We start from the raw sequence: 19,719 nt of genomic DNA on the forward strand, positions 1-19,719 counted from the left end.
TCACAGCTTATTTTTTTATCATTTTCATTCTTGGGTCCCTAATTCTATGAATTGTATTTTCTGCTATCTTTTTTTCCAGTTTCCACTCCAGTATTTTCATAGATTTTGATCCACTTTCATAATGTCTCATAATGTAATTTCAGAAACATTAAGTTTTTCCTGATTTCTTGCGTAGCCAAATTATTTATTTCATTCCTAATTCTTTTAATTTCCCCTAATATATCCTATGCCAAATTCAATTTGTGTTTTCTCTCTAGTTCCTTCAGCCTATTTTGTAATTCCTGTAATGTTTTATTCCTTATTTTTTTTCTTATATGAAGATATCGCTATAATTTTCGCTCTTAAGACCGCCTTCAGAGTATCCCATAAAATGGGAGGTGAAACCTCTCCATTATCATTATATTCCAAGTAGAGACCAATTTCTTTTTTAATTTGTTCCTTAAAGTACAGATTATTGAGTAGACTTGAATTTAGTTTCCAAATAGTATTCTTTGGTTGTAGGTCAAAATCAACAGATAAATATATAGGTGCATGTTCACTTACATCTATTGTCCCAATTCCACAGGTATTTATTTTGTCTTTGTCTTTTTCAAATGTTATGAAATAGTCTATTCTTGTATATACAGAATGTGGAGCAGAATAACAAGTGTAATCCCTCCTGTCAGGGAAAAGGTCCCTCCATTTATCAATTAAACCAACATCCTCAAAAAGCGTATTAACTTTCTTATGTAAAGATTTTGTTTCATAGGTTTTTCTATTGGAAGAGTCTAAGTTTGTTTGTTATTGTAAATTTAAGTCTCCCCCATATATCAGGAGACTTTCTGTTTCTGTTACCATAATATCAGTAATATTCTGAAAGAAACCAATATCACTTTCTGGGGGTGCGTATATATTCAATAGAGTAACTGAATTGCCGTCTATATTCCCCCTTACCAGAATATATCTGCCTTCTTTATCTCCCATTTTGAATATTTTTTCAAAATTTAGCTTACTTGAGATAAGAATAGCAACTCCTCTCCTATGTCCTGATTTATATGAGGAGAAAAACAGATTAGTGAAGCCCAATCTCTTTAGTTTTTTATGCTTATTATCACTTAAATAAGTTTCCTGTAAATATACTACATGGGCTTGTTATTTTTTCATTTTGGATAATTACGTTTGATTGGATTTAATAGCCCACTTACATTAAAAGAAATGAATTTTACCTTGCCCTTAGCCATCTGTCAATGTATCATTGAAATTAGAATAAAACTTAATCGATCTACTCCCTGAACAAATAAGAACCAAGAAGCTCAAATAATAACAAAAATGGTAATGAATATGTGATTCCAAGGCTGAGGTCTCTAGTAGATGACCCTGCGTTGAGCTAGAGGAAATATCTAGCTGTGGGGGATAACCCCTCCTACTTGTGAGTTGAGGGCCCCCATTGCAGTAATCATAAAAGTCAGTGAACAAATCCATTACACAGAAAAGATTTCCCTATGTACTCCTATATGTACAAATGTTTGTACATATATACACATTACATACATACACATATATGCACACATATATATATATCTATATATATATATTCATATATACTCATTTTGGTGGGGAAAAAGGAGTAAGTGAGCGAATAAAGAATAACAACTAAATAATATAAAATCCACATTATAATAAGTATTTTTCGAGACAGGTATATCACCGTGTACTTTTGCTTCTGTTTAGCTTCTCAACATTTTTAAAGTTCGCCAAACCTTATGGCTCTTCTGAAGGTGGTGAGGACTGTCTTTGGGAAACTCCCTATCTCTTCCTAATATATTTCTCTCGGCCTCCTCACGTCTCCTGCCTTCTTGATTCTCGCACTATTTCCCAAGCGGAGCGGGATAATTCCTCAGCCAGGCTTTCCCTTGTTTTGGTCATACTGACGGGCAACCCTCTGGCCTTCATGTCTGTAGTCGCCTCTTCCACTGTCTGGTACAACCACGTCCTATTGTCATAAAACATTCAAAGTTTAGCAGGGTACGGAGTTTGAAATCTAATCTTATTTTGGTTTTAGTACTCGCTTTACTTCAGAGTATTCTTTGCATTTCTGAAGGACCGCAGGGGGTAATCTTGGTCAAAATATATTAACTTATCCTCGAAAAACACTCTCTTCTTACCCCAGGCCCTTCGTAGAATCTCCGCCTTGGTTCTGTATTTGATGAGTTAACGGGGCTCAATACATGTTTTTCCGGAGGAGCGAGTGACTTAAGCTGCCATTCTCGACGATGATGTCACCGGAAAACCTCTTTACCAAATTTTCAACTTTAACAAACAGTTCGTGGAAAAAGAAGTAGATAAAAGGGCCCATTACAGTTAAGTGATTCCAATGTGCACATAAACTTTGGAGCTCATTCCGGAGTACTCGGTGGTTTAATGCTTTACCCACCTGCTGGACCCAGAGTCTGCGACTCAGACCGTTATCGTAGCTGTTTACACTGCTCCTCATTTCAAACTGTTCTGAGACATCACACTGAAATGTGAAATAATTCATGAACTTTCCAACTGATATAGATCATAATTTGATATATTCCAGTCTAGCTTCCTGGAACTATGGCTAACTAATCAATACTATTGGGATGAATCAGTAGATTTATGTCAGTCACAGACTGATCAGAGATTTGAAAATAAAGTGCTGTACTTGTCCATCACCGTGTCTCCATCACCCTGTTACAGTTCTCCAGAAGCATGCCCCCATCACTATTACAGTTGTCCATCACCCTGTTACAGTTGTCCAACACCATTTCCCAGTCTCCCTGTTCCAGTTGTCCAACACCATGTCCCAGTCTCCCTGTTACAGTTGTCCAGAAGCATGTCCCTGTCAACTTGTCATAGTTGTGCAACATCATGTCCTTTTCTGAGAGAATTTTAGCAGTTCCTTTACACATTTATAGATGTCTAAACATTTCTATAATCTTTGTGAGTCTTTGTTTATGTTATATGAATTTTGCTGCTTTTTTCTAGCATGTAACTTGAACACAAGTTCGGAAAGTGGCATGATGTTGCTTTAATTTTCTCAGTAAAAAATCCTATTAATTTTAAACATAGTGATTCTGTAAATAGAAATATAGAAAACCTACAGCACAATACAGGCCCTTCAGCCCACAATGCTGTGCGGAACATGTACTTACTTCAGAAATTATCAAGGGTTACACATAGCCCTCTACTTTTCTAAACTCCATGTTCCTATCTAGGAGTCTCTTAAAAGACCCTATTGTATCCGCCTCCACCACCGTTGCCGGCAGCCCATTCCACACACTCACCACTCCGCGTTTTTTTAAAAAAAATCTCCCCTCTGACATCTCCTCTGTTCCTACTTCCAAGCACTTTAAAACTGTGCCCACTTGTGTTAGCCAAATGATACAAATCTGTAGAAAAACAGAAAATTTTGGAGGATCTCCATAGATCTGTTGGCATCTATAGAGATGAATAAGCAGTTAATATTTCCGTCTGACACCCTTCAGGAAAAGATGTTATGAATATGGCAGTTATTTATCAAATTGATTTCTCCTCATGCGGTGGTAAAATTTTGTGTGGTATCTTCCATGTGCCAGTCTGCTGATATTAATTTTGGATCAGGTCTCCTGTAGGATGAAGAATGATCCTGGTATTCATTGGGCAGGTACATGGGTAGGAAAGTTGGTTCGAACTCAGGCAAATGGGACATCTCTGGTGGGCACCTTGGTTGGCGTGGACCTGTTGGCCAACTGTCCTGTTTCCACGTACTACAACTCAATGTCTCTGTGACTCCCTCAGAATTAACCTGTGAGGTTCCTTAAGGTTGTTATAGTCAGGGTGGTAATGCGGATATGCTCTCATTACCTATTAAATACTCCCAAAAGTGTGCATCTGAAATAGCTTCCAACAACTAAGTGCAGTTCCTGGCCTTCACGTGTGATTAGGCTCTAAAGGTGGAACCATTTCTACTGAAAGGAGATGGGGCAAAGGCACCTTAAAACCAGTCACTTTGGGCAGCTGGAGCTCACCAACTGTGCTTGGCAGCACATGTCGGTGAAGGAAAATTCTGATGTCAAACCTCCAGTGCCTTGCATCTATACCCACTCTTGAGGAAGGTTTCAGGCATAAACACTGAGGAAAAATCTGGAGTTGGAGTTCTAAGTGAGTCCTACATTGAGTCCAACAATGACTGACAATTTCTGTGATGCTGCTGGTGCCACCCTGTATCGGTCTGTGCTGTTCCTTCGGATTCATCAGCGATGCGGAGGGGAAGAGCCAACTCCATGGGCAACAGCTTGCTCTCCACTTTATACTGCCTTGGCCAGCATACTGGCTTGCATGCCATGCAGACAGCTGGGATGCAACATCCATGGTCCACCCCAACTATTGGAACGCTCTCTGAATGGTCATCTATTTTTGGAACCGAAAAGGACGGAGGAGATCTTAAGTAGATGTTTGTGTCTGTACAGTATTTACTCCGGAGGTCAACACAGAGTCTACAGAAGTGATGCAAAGCAGCAGTGAGGTCATGGGCCCTGTACAGAATACAGAGGAGGAGGTGTTTGCTGTCCTGAGGCAAATTAGTGTGGATAAATCCCAGGGCCTGACAAGGTGTTCCCTCAGACCCTATGGGAGGCACGTGCAGAAATTGCCGGAGACCTAGCAGAGATATCTCAAAGTTCAAAGTAAATTTTACTATCAAAGTACACATATGTCACCATATACATGGCTGAGATTTGTCTTTTTGCATGCATACTCAGCAAATGTATGGTATCCATGGTAGGGGATTCTAGGACAAGAGGGCATGACTTCAGGATTGAAGGGTGTCCATTTAGAACTGAGATGCGGAGAAATTATTTTAGTCAGAAGGTGGGGACTCTCTGGAGTTTGTTGCCACGAGTGGCTGTGGAGGCAAAGTCATTGGGTGCATTTAAGGCAGAGATAGATAGGTTCTTGATTAGCCAGGGCATCAGAGGGTATGGGGAGAAGGCAGGGGAGTGGGGATGACTGGAAGAATTGGATCAGCCCATGATTGAATGGTGGAGCAGACTCGATGGGCCAAATGGCCTACTCCTGCTCCTATATCTTATGGTCTTAGAGTAACTATAACAGGATCAATGAAAGATCAACCAGAATGCAGAAGGGAACAAACTGTGTAAATGCAAATATAAATAAATAGCAATAAATAATGAGAGCATGAGATAATTTATTACTGGAAAGTTACTGACATGGTTAGAGCACTGGCTGATTGGTAGGAGGCAGCAAGTGGGAATAAAGGGATGCTTTTCTGATTGACAGTCAGTGACGAGTGGTGTTCCACAGGGGTGGGAGTTGGGTCTGCTTCTTTTTGTCTGTATATCAATAATTTAGTTGATGAAATTGATGGCTTTGTTGGCAAGTTTGCAGATGATAGAAAAATTGGAGGGACGGGTAGTGTTGAGGAAACAGGAAGGCTAAAGTAGAAATTGGACAGATTAAGAGAATGAGTAAGAAAGTAGCAAATGAAATACAATGTTAGAAAATACATGGTCGTGCACTTGACAGAAGAAATAAATGTACAGACTATTTTCTAAATGGAGAGAAAATCCAAAAATCTGAGATAGAAACAGAGAAAACCTACAGCACAATATGGACCCTTCAGCCCACAAAGCTGTGCTGAACATGTCCTTACCTTAGAAATTACCTAGGGTTACCCATAGCCCTCTATTTTCCTAAGCTCCATGTACCTGTCCAGGAGTCTCTTAAAAGACCCTATCGTATCCGCCTCCACCACTGTTGTTGGCAGCCCATTCCACGCACTCACCACTCTCTGGGTAAAAAAACTTCCCCCTGACATCTCCTCTGTACCTACTTTCCAGCAACTTAAACCTGCACCCTCTCGTGCTAGCCATTTCAAAAGCCTTACTATCCACACGATCGATGACTCTCATTATCTTATACACCTCTATCAGGTCACCTGTCATCCTCATGAAGGATTTTTGATTCAAAGGCATTGATGTTTCAATACCAGGCTGTGATGCAGCCACTTATCACACTCTCCACTGCACATACAGAGGTTTGTCAAAATTTTAGATGTCATGCAGAATCTCCGCAAACGCCTGAGGAAATGCGTTCTTTGCAATTGCATTTACGTGCTGGGCCCAGGATAGGTACTCTGAAATAATAACACCCAGGGATTTAAAGCTGCTAACTTTCTCCACCTCTGATTCTGCAATGAAGACTGGGTCATGGACCCCTGGTTTCCCTCTCCTACTCTATAATAAGTTCCTTGGTCTTACTGACATTGACTGAGTGAGAGTTGGTTGCTATGTGACCACTCAACAAGATTTTCAATCTCCCTCCTATTTGCTGATTCATCACTGCCTGTGATTAAGCCTGCTACAGTGGTGTCATCAATTATTACTCCTGTTTGAGTACTGTTGGGGGGGGGGGGTGGGGACAGCCTACCTGGGGGAAGCGACAGTGACCGTGCCTCTGGCACAGAGTCTGGCCCTGTGGCTCAGAAGGGTAGGGAAGGGAAGAGGAAGGCAGTAGTGATAGGGGACTCAAAAGTTAGGGGGGGTCAGACAGGCAATCCTGTGGATGCAGGAAAGAAACTCTGGTAGTTTGGCTCCCAGGTGCCAGGGTCTGGGATGTTTCGGATCGCATCCAAGATATCCTGCAGTGGGAGGGAGAACAGCCAGTGGTCGTTGTACATGTTGGTACCAATGATATAGGTAGGAAGAGGGAAGAGGTCCTGAAAACAGATGACAGAGAGTTAGGAAGGAAGTTGAGAAACAGGACCGCAAAAGTAGTAACTCGGGATTACTGCCTGTGCCACATAACAGTGAGTATGAGAATAAGATGAGGTGGAGGATAAATGTGTGGCTGAGGGATTGGAGCAGGGGGCAGGGATTCAGATTTCTGGATCATTGGGTCCTCTTGGGGTAGGTGTGACGTGTACAAAAAGGATGGGTTGCACTTGAATCCCAGGGGGACCAATATCCTGGTGGGGAGGTTTGCTAAGGCTACTGGGGAGAGTTTAAATTAGAATTGTAGGGAGGTAGGAACTGAACTCAAGAGATTGGGCAAGAGGAGATTGGCTCACAAATAGAGAAAGCTTGGAGACAGTGCGAGAGGGAGGATAGGCGGGTGATAAAGAAGGGACGTGCTCAGACTGAAGGTTTGAGATGTGTCTTTTTTAACGCAAGGAGTATTGTGAACAAAGCAGATAAGCTTAGAGTGTGGATCAGTACTTGGAGCAATGATGTGGTGGCCATTACAGAGACTTGGATGGCTCAGGGACAGAAATGGTTACTTCAAGTGCTGGGTTTTAGATGTTTCAGAAAGGACAGGGAGCGAGGCAATGGAGGTGGGGGCGTGGCACTGTTGACCAGAGCATCACCGGAGCAGAAAAGATGGACGTCATGCAGAGATTGTCAATGGAGTCTCTGTGGGTGGAGGTTAGGAACAGGAAGCGGCCAATAACTCTACTGGGTGTTTTTTTATAAGCCGCCCAATAGTAACAGGAATATCAAGGAGCAGATAGGGAAACAGACCCTGGAAAGGTGTAATAATAACAGAGTTGTCATGATGGGAGACTTTAATTTCCCAAATATTGATTGACATCTACCTAGAGCAAGGTGTTTAGATGGGGTGGAGTTCGTTATGTGTGTTCAGGAAGGTTTCTTGACACAATATGTAGATAAGCCTACAAGAGGAGAGACTGTACTTGATTTAGTATTGGGAAATGAACCTGGTCAGGTGTCAGATCCCTCAGTGGGAGAGCATTTTGGAGATGGTGATCATAATTCTATCTCCATTATAATAACATTGGAGAGAGATAGGAACAGACAAGTTAGAAAAGCATTTAATTGGAGTAAGGGGAATTATGAGGCTCTCAGGTAGGAACTTGGAAGCTTAAATTGGGAACAGATGTTCTCAGGGAAAGGTACGGAAGAAATGTTGCAAATGTTCTGGGGATATTTGTGTGGAGTTCTGCATAGGTACGTTCCAATGAGACAGGAAAGTTATGGTAGGGTACAGGAACTGTGGTGTACAAAGGCCGTAATAAATCTAGTGAAGAAGAAAAGAAAAGCTTACGAAAGGTTCAGAGAGCCAGGTAATTTTAGAGATCTAGAAGATTATAAGGCTAACAGGAAGGAGCTTAAGAAGGAAATTAGGAAAGCCAGAAAGGGCCATGAAAAGGCCTCGTCAGGCAGGATTAAGGAAAACCCCAAGGTATTCTGCAAGTATGTGAAGAGCAAAAGATATGAAAGAATAGGACCTATCAAGTGTGACAATGGGGAAGTGTTTATGGAACCAGAGGAAATAGCAGAGGTACTGAATGAATACTTCAGTATTCACTATGGAAAAGTATCTTGGTGATTGTAGTGATGACTTGCAGCAGACAGAAAAGCTTGAGCATGTCGATATTAAGAAAGAGGATGTGCTGGAGCTTTTGGAAAGCATCAAGTTGGATAAGTTGCTGGGACCGGATGAGATGAACCCCAAGCTACTGTGGGAGGCAAGAGAGGAGATTGCTGAGCCTCTGGCAATGATCTTTGCATCATCAGTGGGGACGGGGGAGGTGCCAGAGGATTGGAGGGTTGTGGATGTTGTTCCCTTATTCACGAAAGGGAGAAGAGATAGCCCAGGAAATTATAGGCCAGTGAGTCTTAGCTCAGTGGTTGGTAAGTTGATGGAGAAGATCTTGAGAGGCAGGATTTATGAACATTTGGAGAGGTATAATATGATTAGGAATAGTCAGCTTGGTTTTGTCGAATGCAAGTTGTGCCTTACGAGCCTGATTGAATTTTTTGAGGATGTGACTAAACGCATTGATGAAGGAAGAACAGTAGATGTAATGTATATAGATTTCAGCAAGGCATTTGATAAGGTACCCCATGCTAGGCTTATTGAGAACGTAAGAAAGCATGGGATCCAAGGGGTGGTTGCCAATCTGAACTGACTAGGGTCTACAAGTGAGAAAATCTGTGATCCAATTGTAATTGCAGTATCTTCAGCGTATTGATTAGTTCTGAGGGGATGATCATATTGAACGCTCATCTGTAGTCGTTAAAGAGCATCCTGAGGAATGCACCTTTGCTGTCCAGATGTTCCAGGATTGAGTGAAGAGCCAGTGAGATGACATCTGCTGTGGTCTTGTTGCTCCAGTAGGAAATTGGAGCTGATCCAAATCACCAAGAGCTGATGGGTTTCATCACCAATCTCTCAAAACATTTCATCACTGTGGATGTAAGTGCTACTGTATGATAGACATTGAGGCAGATAACCATGCTCCTCTTGGGCGCTGGTATAACTGAAGTCTGCTTGAAGCAGGTAGGTAGCACATATTGCTGAGAAATTATAGGCCGGTGAGCCTGACATCCATAGTGAAAAATTATTGGACTGATTTGATGGTCAATATGCCTTTGCACATGTTAGATCATGTCTAACCAATCTTATAGAGTTTTTCGAGGAAATTATCAGGAAGGTTGATGAAGGCAAGGCAGTGGATGTTGGCTACATGAACTTTAGCAAGACATTTGACAAGGTCCTCCATGAGAAGTTGGTCAGGAAGGTTCAGTCGCTTAGCATTCAAGGTGAGATAGTAAATTAAATTAGATATTGGCTTTGTGGGAGAAACCAGAGAGTGGGTAGTAGATGCTGATTGCAATTTGCCTATCGCCACAATAGGTCAATGGCAGACGCAATTTCAATGGTTCTTCACATGGCTTTAGACTACCTAGACAATACAAACACCTACGTCAGAATGCTGTTCATCGACTATAGCTCAGCATTTAATACCATTATTCCCACAATCCTGATTGAGAGTTTGCAGAACCTGAGCCACTGTACCTCCCTCTGCAATTGGATCCTCGACTTCCTAACTGAAAGACCACAGTCTGTGTGGATTGATGATAACATATCCTCCTTGCTGAAAATCAACGCTGGTGCACCTCAGGGGTGTGTGCTTAGCCCACTGCTCTACTCTCTGTATACACATGACTGTGTGATTAGGCTTAGCCCAAACACCATCTATAAATTTGCTGATGATACAATCATTGTTGGTAGAATCTCAGGTGCTGACACTCTAATTTTTTTTCAATATACGATATTTCTGTTTTTGCACATTAAAAAAAATTTATTCAATATACATAATTGACTTGTTAATTTATTGCTTTGTTTTATTCATTTTTTTTCCTCTCTGCCGGATTATGTATTGTATTGAACTGCTGCTGCTAAGTTAACAAATTTCACGTCACATGCTGGTTATTTTAAACCTGATTCTGATTCATTTCTCTGGCTGGAAGACTGTGTCTCCTGGAATGTCGCGGTGATCAGTGCTGAATACTTTGTTGTTTGTCATCTTTATCAATGATCTGGATGATAATGTGGTTATCTGGATCAGCAAATTTTCAGATGACATCCAGATTGGGGGGGTGTAGTGGATGGCAAGGAAGGCTATCATGGCTTATACCCGGATCTGGACCAGCTGGAAAAATAGGCTGAAAAGTGGCAGATGAAATGTAATGCAGACAAGTGCAAAGTTTTGTACGTTAGTACGACCAGCCATGGTAGGTTTTACACAGTGAATGCTAGAACATTGAGGAGTGTGGTAGAACAAAGGGATCTGGGAATACAGGTCCATAATTCACTGAAAGTGGTGTCACAGGAAGTGTTGTAAAGAAAGCTTTTGGCACTTTGGCCTTCATAAATCAGTCTATTGAGCACAGGAAATAGGAAGTTGTGTTGAAGTTGTATAGGACATTGGTAAGGCCTAATTTGGAGAATTGTGTGTAATTTTGGTCACTTGACTACATTGAGGGGAGATTGAGGGGAGGTTTGATAGAAGTATACAAACAATAGATAGTGTAAATGCAAGCAGGCTTTTTCCACTGAGGTTGGGTGGGACTACAACTAGAAGTCAAAGGTTAAGGGTGAAACAGAGAAGTTTAAAGGGAGCATGAGGGGAAGCTTCTTCACTCAGGGGTTCTTGAGTGTGGAACGAGTTGTCAGTGCAAGTTGTACATGTGAGCTCGATTTTAATGTTGAAGAGAAGTTTGGATAGGTACATAGATGGTAGAGGTATGGAGGGCTATGGTCCTGGTATAGGTCGATAGGAATAGGCAATTTAAGTGGTTTGGCATAGACAAAATGGGCAGAAGGGCCTATTTCTGTGCTGTACTTTTCTGAATCTACGACCAGACCATTTCACAGGAGGCCTCACCAATATCTTGTACAACTTTGACATAACATCCCACTAGTTTTCTCTTTGACAAGAATTGAACTTGACCCTGCATAAGTGTTTCACTATTATTTGCTTCAACTTTTCCATGGAATAACAAATTCCACATCTTACTATTATCAGAGTAAGAAAACAAGGAGCTAATTCTCGTTCAGAACACTATCTTCTGCTGCTTGTTATCTTGGGGGATGTTTTATTCTCCAGGGGTTTATTTCTGATATTTCCTTTCTTCACAAAGCTGTAACAATTCTGCTTGTGGTCTTTTCCACTTCTCTCATTTGACAATAAGTTAGAAAGAAAAAATATGTATTTGTTTTATTTGTCACATGTACATCAAAATATCTCGAGAAATATGTCATTTGTGTCAAATCAAATCTGCAACAAAAGTGCTGGGGCAGCTCATAATTATCGCTACATTTTTGGTGCCAACGTAGTATGCCTGCAGCTCACTAACCCTAACCATGCGTCTTTGTATTGTGGGAGGTAACCAGACCACCCTGAGGAAACGCATGTGGTCACATGGAGAATCCCTTTCATATGCACCTATTTCCAGTCATTACCTTTGCTATGTGATTTCACTCAGTAAGCACTACTGGAGCTCTGCATGATTCCACACCTGAACTTTCAAAAAATCAAAAAGCCACCTTGAAACGCTGTCAGACTTCCAAATTCCTTCATCTTCTGGGGCAGTGTTCTGCCATTCATTGTGTTAGCACTGTCTGACATCAAAGGCATTTATTTGTGTAATTGTATGTGGGCCCAAGATATCCATGCTATGAGGGTCAATTACATTCACTTCATAAACGTAGTATTTACCCTCGTCATTATGTGCTGTGATGTATGACCTGGGTGAACAAGGTCTTCATCTGTCTTTTATCTGCTTACTCTATTCTCTATCCATGACCATTTGGCAATTTTTTCTACAGAAGTAGTTTGCCATTGCCTTTTTATGGACAGAGTCTTTACAAGACAGGTGACCCCAGCCATGATCAATACTCTTCAGAGATTGTCTGCCTGGTGTCAGTGGTCACATAACCTACACTTGTGATCTGCACCTGCTGCTCATACGACCACCCACCACCTGCTCCCATGGCTTCACGTGACCCTGATCGGGGGCTAAGCAGGCTCTACACCTTGCTACACCTGCAGACCAGCTGAGGGAAGGAGCACCTTACATCTCCTTTCGTAGAGATGTATCTCCACCCCACCACCCAAAATGTAATGTTACAAAGTGTATTTTTAAGAACAAACAACAGAAAGTCTGTAGATGCTGGAAATCCAAGCAACACAGATAAAATGCTGGAGGAACTCAGCAGGCGAGAAGCATCTATGAAAAAGAGTAAACAGTTGACGTTTTGGGCCGAGACGCTTCAGCAGGACCTGCCAAAGGTTTTTGGCCTGAAATGTCGTCTGTGTACTCTTTTTTCATAGACGTCTTTTTCCATAGACGCCTCCAGCATCTTGTGTATGTTGCCTGGTACTTTTAAGGAGCAATTTTTAAAAAGAGAAACAAGATGTTTGGAAAAATACTGAAATTGTTCACTAAAAATAATTCATTCATCATGTCAAGAATTTGCTTTGGGTTGTTAATTATGATTTTTAGAGAGGAGTTTGAGCTTTTCTCATAATGGTTTTAACTTGGCAATAATAGCTGATTAACTGCTTGTCACATAACACGTGCTACCTTCTTATTCCAGTTAAGCATCACAGCAGCACAGAGTACTCTTTGGTGGTCTGCTACGCAAACGGAAGCCTGAATCATGCTTCCTTTGGGGTTTGAACTACTCGTTCAAAACAAAACAATTACTGTAAATGCAAATACAAACTTCATGCAAACAGAACAATGAGGAGACATTCAGGAAATATGAAGGAACATGCATTTTTGATTTAGCATTACTTTTACTAGTGCAATTTTTATCAGCGTGACAATGAACTATTTTTACTACATGTTGCTTTTGACATAAAGCAAAAAGAAAAGTCAACAGTAACATTGAAATTAATGTTCAGAGTGAAAATGTACAGAAAGAAGCAAGCATCTTGAAGGTAGTTGCAACTCCTTAGAAATTGGAGTTTGCTATTGAGAACTTGGAAATTGGAATCTTCCATTCCCCCTTCTCTCTTTCTTCATCCCCGTTTTGACTTCCCTTTTACCCTTCCTTCCTCCTCAACTGCCCTCCACCTCCCACTGTTTCCCCTTTTTCCCATAGTCCACTCTACTCCTATCAGGTTCTTTCTTCTCCTGCCCTTTACCTCTTCTACCTATCTCCTCCCTGCTTCTCACTGCATTACCCCCACCACACACCTACCTTCCCCCTCCCCTGGATTTGCCTATCACCTTCTAGCTCTTCCCAATCTTGCTTAATGGTATTGGTCCTTGGCATAAAAAAGGTTGTGAAACCTTACACCTTTCCCTCCCCCTTATTCTGTCGTCTTCCCCTTCTTCTCCAATCCTGGTGAAGGGTCTCAGCATGAAATATCGACTGTTTATTCCCCTCTAGAGATGCTGCTCAACCTGCTGAGTTTCTCCAGAATTTTGTGTGCATTGCCATGAGAAGAGAAGCATGTTTTTGCAGACAGTGGTAAAACTTTGAGCAGGAACTAAACTGAAAGGTCATTGACTGAATCAAGGATTTTTACTTCACAAATCCTCTCTGATCTGCTGATTATTCCCAACATCATCTGTTTTATTACTGATTTCCAGTGTCTGCTTTTTGGGAAATGTAGTGGAAAATCCAATTAAAAGATATCTGCTTTTAAAATGTACTCTCTTCTCAAGCAGATTTAGATGAGTGTAAAAGTATGAGATTACCTAAACATATTTACAATCCAGTTTTCTCTTTAACTATTCTGTACTAAGTAGTTTTGTTTGTGACTGGATATAACTGCAGAAGTCCAGTGACAAAGTTAGTTGTGGAAATAAAAGTCAGTTGCCTGGAGACGGAGTGGAGCTTCCTTAGTGGTACTGCTAACTCAAAACATGTGTTTCATCTTAGTTCCTAAATGTCCTATTTAAATTAGACTTGTATTTGCATGAAGGATTACCATTTGAGAGCATTTGGCTCTGGGCCTGTACTTGCTGGAGTGCGTTGGAGGCTAAGATCAGAGTCCACAGCCTCAGAAAAAAGACGAGGAATTTCTTTTGCCAGAGAGTGGTGAATTTGTAGAATTTATTGCCGCAGGTGGCTGTGGGGGCCAAGTCTTAATGTACTGTATATTTAAGGCAGATGTTGATGGGTTCTTGATTAGTCAGGGCTTGCAGGGATATGTGGAGAAGACAGGGGTTTGGGGTTGAGAGGATAATTGGATCACCCATGCTGAAATGGCCGGACCAGACTTGATGGGCCAATAGGCCTAATTCTGCTCCTATATCTTATGGTTTATCTATCTGTTTAATTTTGCAAAACATTTCAAACCACAATGGTTTTGTATAAGGTCCCACCAGTAAGAAGTTTAAGAGCAAGTGACACGCTGGAAGTTGGATGGAATTCAGCTAAAATGTGAGATTTCTGAACACCCTGCTACCACCCACTACACATTATTTATAATCAACACCAATAGCAGTATTACTATTATACATTTAGCTATATGTTGTACATGCACTTCATGTCAACTTCTACATTTTCTGGATAGTTTGTGTGTTATCTTATTGTGCTAACATGATTTTATCTGCTGTAGTTATATGTGTGTTGTGTTTTGCATCTTAGTTCCTGAGGAATGCTGTTTTGTTTAGCGGTACATTTGTATGTTTGAATGACAAATAACTTGAACAGTGAGTAGGTGAGGGTCTCTACCAGTAATGGTATAGATGTTAGGAAGATCTGTGCAAATGTACTACTGAAAAAGAACCTTGATGGACCAGTTTTTTTTTCTCTTTACTTTATTTTCATTCATCCTGTTCTATATACATCTCCTCCTTATTAACTCTAATTAACAAACACTGACATCCTCTCTCTGCTACCAGCATGACCACAATTGTCATGCTCACTTCAGCACATCTTCTTACGTATTCATCTTGTTCTCTTCTATGTAAGACAATAAGACTTGGGAGCAGAATTAGTCCATTTGACCCATCGAGTCTGCTCCACCATTTCATCATGGCTGATCCATTTTCCCTCTCAGCCCCAATCTCTTGCCTTCTCCCTGTATCCCTTCATGCCCTGACCAGTCAAGAATCTATCAAACTCGCCTTAAATGTACATAAATACTTGGGCTCCACAGCTACCTGTGGCAAATAATTCCACAGATTCACCACTTTCTGGCTAAAGTAATTTCACCTCATCTCCATTCTAAAAGGACGCCCCTCTATCCTGAGGCCATGTCCTCTGGTCCTTCAATCTTCTACCACAAGAAACATCCTCTCCATATCCATTCTATCAAGGCCTTTCAACATTCGATAGTTTTCAATATGGTCACTCATTTATCTGAATTCCAGTGAGCACAGGCCTACAGCCATCAAACGCTCTTCATATGACAAGTTGTTCAATCCTGGAATCATTTTTGTGAACCTCCTTTGAACCTTCTCTAGTGTCAGCAATCCTTTTTAAGATAAGGGGCCCAAACTCGTTCACAATATTCCAATTGAGGCCTCACCAGAGCTTTGTAAAGCCTCAACAGTACATCCTTGCTTTTATATTCTGGTACTCTTGAAATGAATGCTAACATTACATTTGCCTTCCTTACCACAGACTCAACTTGCAAATTAACCTTTAGGGAATCCTGCACAAGGACTCCCAAGTCCATTTGAGCTCAGATTTTTGAATTTCTCTCCATTTAGAAAATAGTCTACCATTTTATTTCTTCTGCCAAAGTGCATGACCATCCACTTCCTAACATTGTATTCCATCTGCCATTTCTTTGCCTATTCTCCGAATCTGTCTAAGTCCTTCTGTGGCCTGTCTACTTCCTCAAAACTACCTGCTCCATCACCTATCTTTGTATTGTCCACAAACTTTGCAGCAAAGCCATCGTTCTGTCATCCAAGTCATTGACATTTAACGCAAGAAGAATCAGTCCTAACACAGACCCCTGTGGAATACCATGAGTTACTGGCATCAAACCAGAAAATGGCTCCCTTTCTCCCACTGTTTGCTTTCTGCCAATCAGCCACTGCTTTACCCATGAGACTATCTTTCTTGTAATGCCATGAGCTTGTAGCTTGTTAAGCAGTCTCGTGTGGCACTTTGTCAAAGGCTTTCTGAAAATCCAAGTGCACAACATCAACTGCGGAACACCAGTGGTCACTGGCAGCCAATCAGAAAAGGATCCCCTAATTCCCACTCACTGCCTCCTACCAACCAGCCAATGCTCTAGCCATGCCAGTGACTTTACGATAATACCATAGGCTCTTAACATGGTAGTCACCCTCATGGTTCGCACCTTCTCAGAGGACTTCTGAAAATCCAAATATCCCCTTTATTTGTCCTATTTGTAATCTCCTCAAAGAATTCTAATGTGCAAGATGTTCCCTGAAGGAAACCATGCAGACCTTGTTCTATCTTGTCCTGTGTCACCAAGTACTCCATAACTTTATCCTTGGCAATCGACTCCAACATCTTCCCAACCATTGAGGTCAGGCTAACTGGTTTATAATCTCCTTTCTGCTGCCTCCATCCTCTCTTAAAGAGTGGAGTGACATTTGCAATTTTCCAGAGTTCAATGATTCTTGACCGATCATTATTAATGCATCCACAATCTTTACCGCTATCTCTTCAGAACCCTAGGGTGCAGCTTATCTGGCCTGGGTGAATTATGTACCCTTAGGTCTTGCAGTTTTTTGAGCACCTTCTCCCTTGTAATAGTAACTGCACCCTCTTCTCTTCCCTCACATCCTTCAACATCTGGCACACTGCTAGTGTCTTCCACAGTGAAGACCAATGCAAAATACTCATTTCATTCATCTGCCATCTCCTTGTCCCTCATTATTATTTCTCTTGCCTCATTTTCTAGCAGTTCAATATCCATTATTATCTCTTTTATTTCTTATATACTTGAAAAAGCTTTTACTATCCACCTTGATATTGTTTGCTAGCTTGCTTTCATATTTCATCTTTTCCCATATAATGATTATTTTCTGTAGGTTTTAAAAAGCTTTCCCAATCCTCTATCTTCCTGTTAATTTTTGCTTTGTTTTATGCCCTCTCTTTTGCTTCTATATGAGCTTTGATATCTCTTGTCAGCCATAGTTTTACCATTTGAGTATTTCTTTGTTTTTGGAAAACATCAACTCTGCACCTTCCTTATTTTTCCTAGAAACTCAAGCCATTGCTACTTTGGGGACATCCCTGCTAGCATCTTCTTCTAATTTACTTTGGTCATCTCCTCTCTCATACCACTGTAATTACCTGCATTCCACTGAAATACTGCTACATCAGACTTTACTTTCTCCCTCTCAAATTTCAATTTGAAATCAATCATATTGTGATCACTGCATCCTAAGGGTTCTTTTACCTTAAGCTCACTAATCACCTCCAGTTCTTTATATAATACCAAATCCAGTCTAGCTGATCCCCTAGTAGGCTCAATGACAAACTATTCTAAAGAGCCATCTGGTCGGCATTCAACAAACGTACTCTTGAGGTCCGTTATCAACCTAATTTTCCCAATTGACCTGCATGTTAAAATTTCTCATGACTATCATAGCATTACCCTTTTGACATGCCTTTTCGATTTCCTGTTGTAATCTGGGGCCACATCCCAGCTACTGTTTGAAGGCATGTATGTAACTACCAACAGAGTCCTTTTCCATTGCAATTTCTGAACTGCACCCACAAGGATTCAACATCCCCTGATCCTGTGCCACATCTTTCTAATGCTTTGATGCCATCCTTTACACAGCATCATCACCCCTTCTGCCTGCTTTCCTATCCCTCCAGTACGATGTGAAACCCTGGACATTCAGCTCCCAACTATAACCGTCCTTCAGCCACAATTCACTGATGTCCACAACATTATACCCGGCAATCTGTAAAAGTGCAACAAGATCATCCACCTTATTTCATGTACTCTGTGCATTAACATATAGCACTTTGTGTACTGTTTTTGCCTTTCTTGTTCTGCATCTCTAATACACTGAAACTCACCCTGCTGGGTGCAATCTTGTCCTATCATTTGCCTGCCCTTCCTGCCAGTCTGACTACACGCTAACTTTGTTTTTTTTTACCATCTGTCCTGTCCCAAATCTCTTCACTTTGGTTTCCACCCGCCTCATAGTAGTTTAAACCCTGGCCAACAGCTCTAATGAGCCTGCCTGTGAGAATATTGGTCCTCTTCTGGTTCATGTGCAACTTGGCCTTTTTTATGGATCACACGAGGGGTGATTGATAAGTTTGCGGCCTAAGGTAGAAGGAGTCAATTTTAGAAAACCTAGCACATTTATTTTTCAACATAGTTCCCTCCTACATTTATTGAACACACTTAGTCCAGTGGTCATGGAGCATACGGATCTTGGACCTCCAGAAGGTGTGCACAGCATGGGTGGTTGATAAGTTTGTGGCCTAAGGTAGAAGGAGTTGAGTTACACAACTCTCGTTACATGCACATGCAGGTCAACTCTGAGTAATTATGCAGGAAGTTTGAAGTTAATAACTCATCTCCTTCTACCTTAGGCCACGAACTTATCAATTGCCCCTCGAACTTCCCCCTGAAAGAGATCCCAATTGATCCAAGAACTTGAAGCCCTGCTCCATGCACCAGCTTCTCAGTGACAGATTAATTTGTCAGATTATCCTGTTTCTACCGTCACTGTTGTGTAGCACAGGCAGCAATCCAAAAATTATTACCCTGGAGGTCCTGTCTCGCAGTTTTCTGCCTAGCTCTCTAAACTCTATCTCCAGGACCTCATTGCTTTTCTTTCCTATGTCATTGGTACCAATATGTACCAAGACATCTGGCTGTTCCCCCTCCTCCTCCAAAATGCTGTGGACACAATCTAAGACATCCTTGATCCTGGCATCTGGGCAGCAGCATACATTCAGGTGTCTTATTCATGCCCACAGATCTCCTGTCTCACTTCTTTCTGATGATTTGCTTTAGTTTTTTGCAGAACAGAGCTATGCCACCGCTCTGATTGCCTGCCTGTCCTTTTGACACAATGGACATCAGCACCTGTCTATAATCTTCATTCAGCCATGATTCGGTAATACGCAAAGGGTCATACCTGCCAATCTCTAGCTGTGCTACAAGATCATTATCTTATTCTGTATACAGCATGCATTCAAATAGAGCACCTTCTGTCCTGAATTTGACCCCCTTTTCAATTTTGGCCCCATGTTACATTGCAACTTATCCCACTGACTTCATTTTGCCCTATCATCTGCCTGTCCTTCTTGACTGTTTCACTACACACTACATCTGCTTGTATACCAACTGCCCCAACCTCAGACCTACCACTCCCATTCTCACCCCCCCGCCAGATTAGTTTAAATTCTCCCCAACAAGTCTTGCCAACCTTCCATGAAGGATATTGGTCTCCCTTCAGGTTCAGCTGTAACAGTTTTGTGTAGGTCATA

The 19,719-nt window shown here is 41.4% G+C and overlaps 1 protein-coding gene across 1 annotated transcript in view; it reads left to right on the forward strand.

Moving 5' to 3' along the window:
* Window positions 1-19,719, forward strand: part of LOC132393891 (multiple C2 and transmembrane domain-containing protein 1-like) — a 600,107-nt gene that overhangs the window by 45,079 nt on the left and 535,309 nt on the right. The window lies entirely within an intron of this gene.

Source organism: Hypanus sabinus, chromosome 5, assembly GCF_030144855.1.
Source record: "Hypanus sabinus isolate sHypSab1 chromosome 5, sHypSab1.hap1, whole genome shotgun sequence".
NCBI lineage: Eukaryota > Metazoa > Chordata > Chondrichthyes > Myliobatiformes > Dasyatidae > Hypanus > Hypanus sabinus.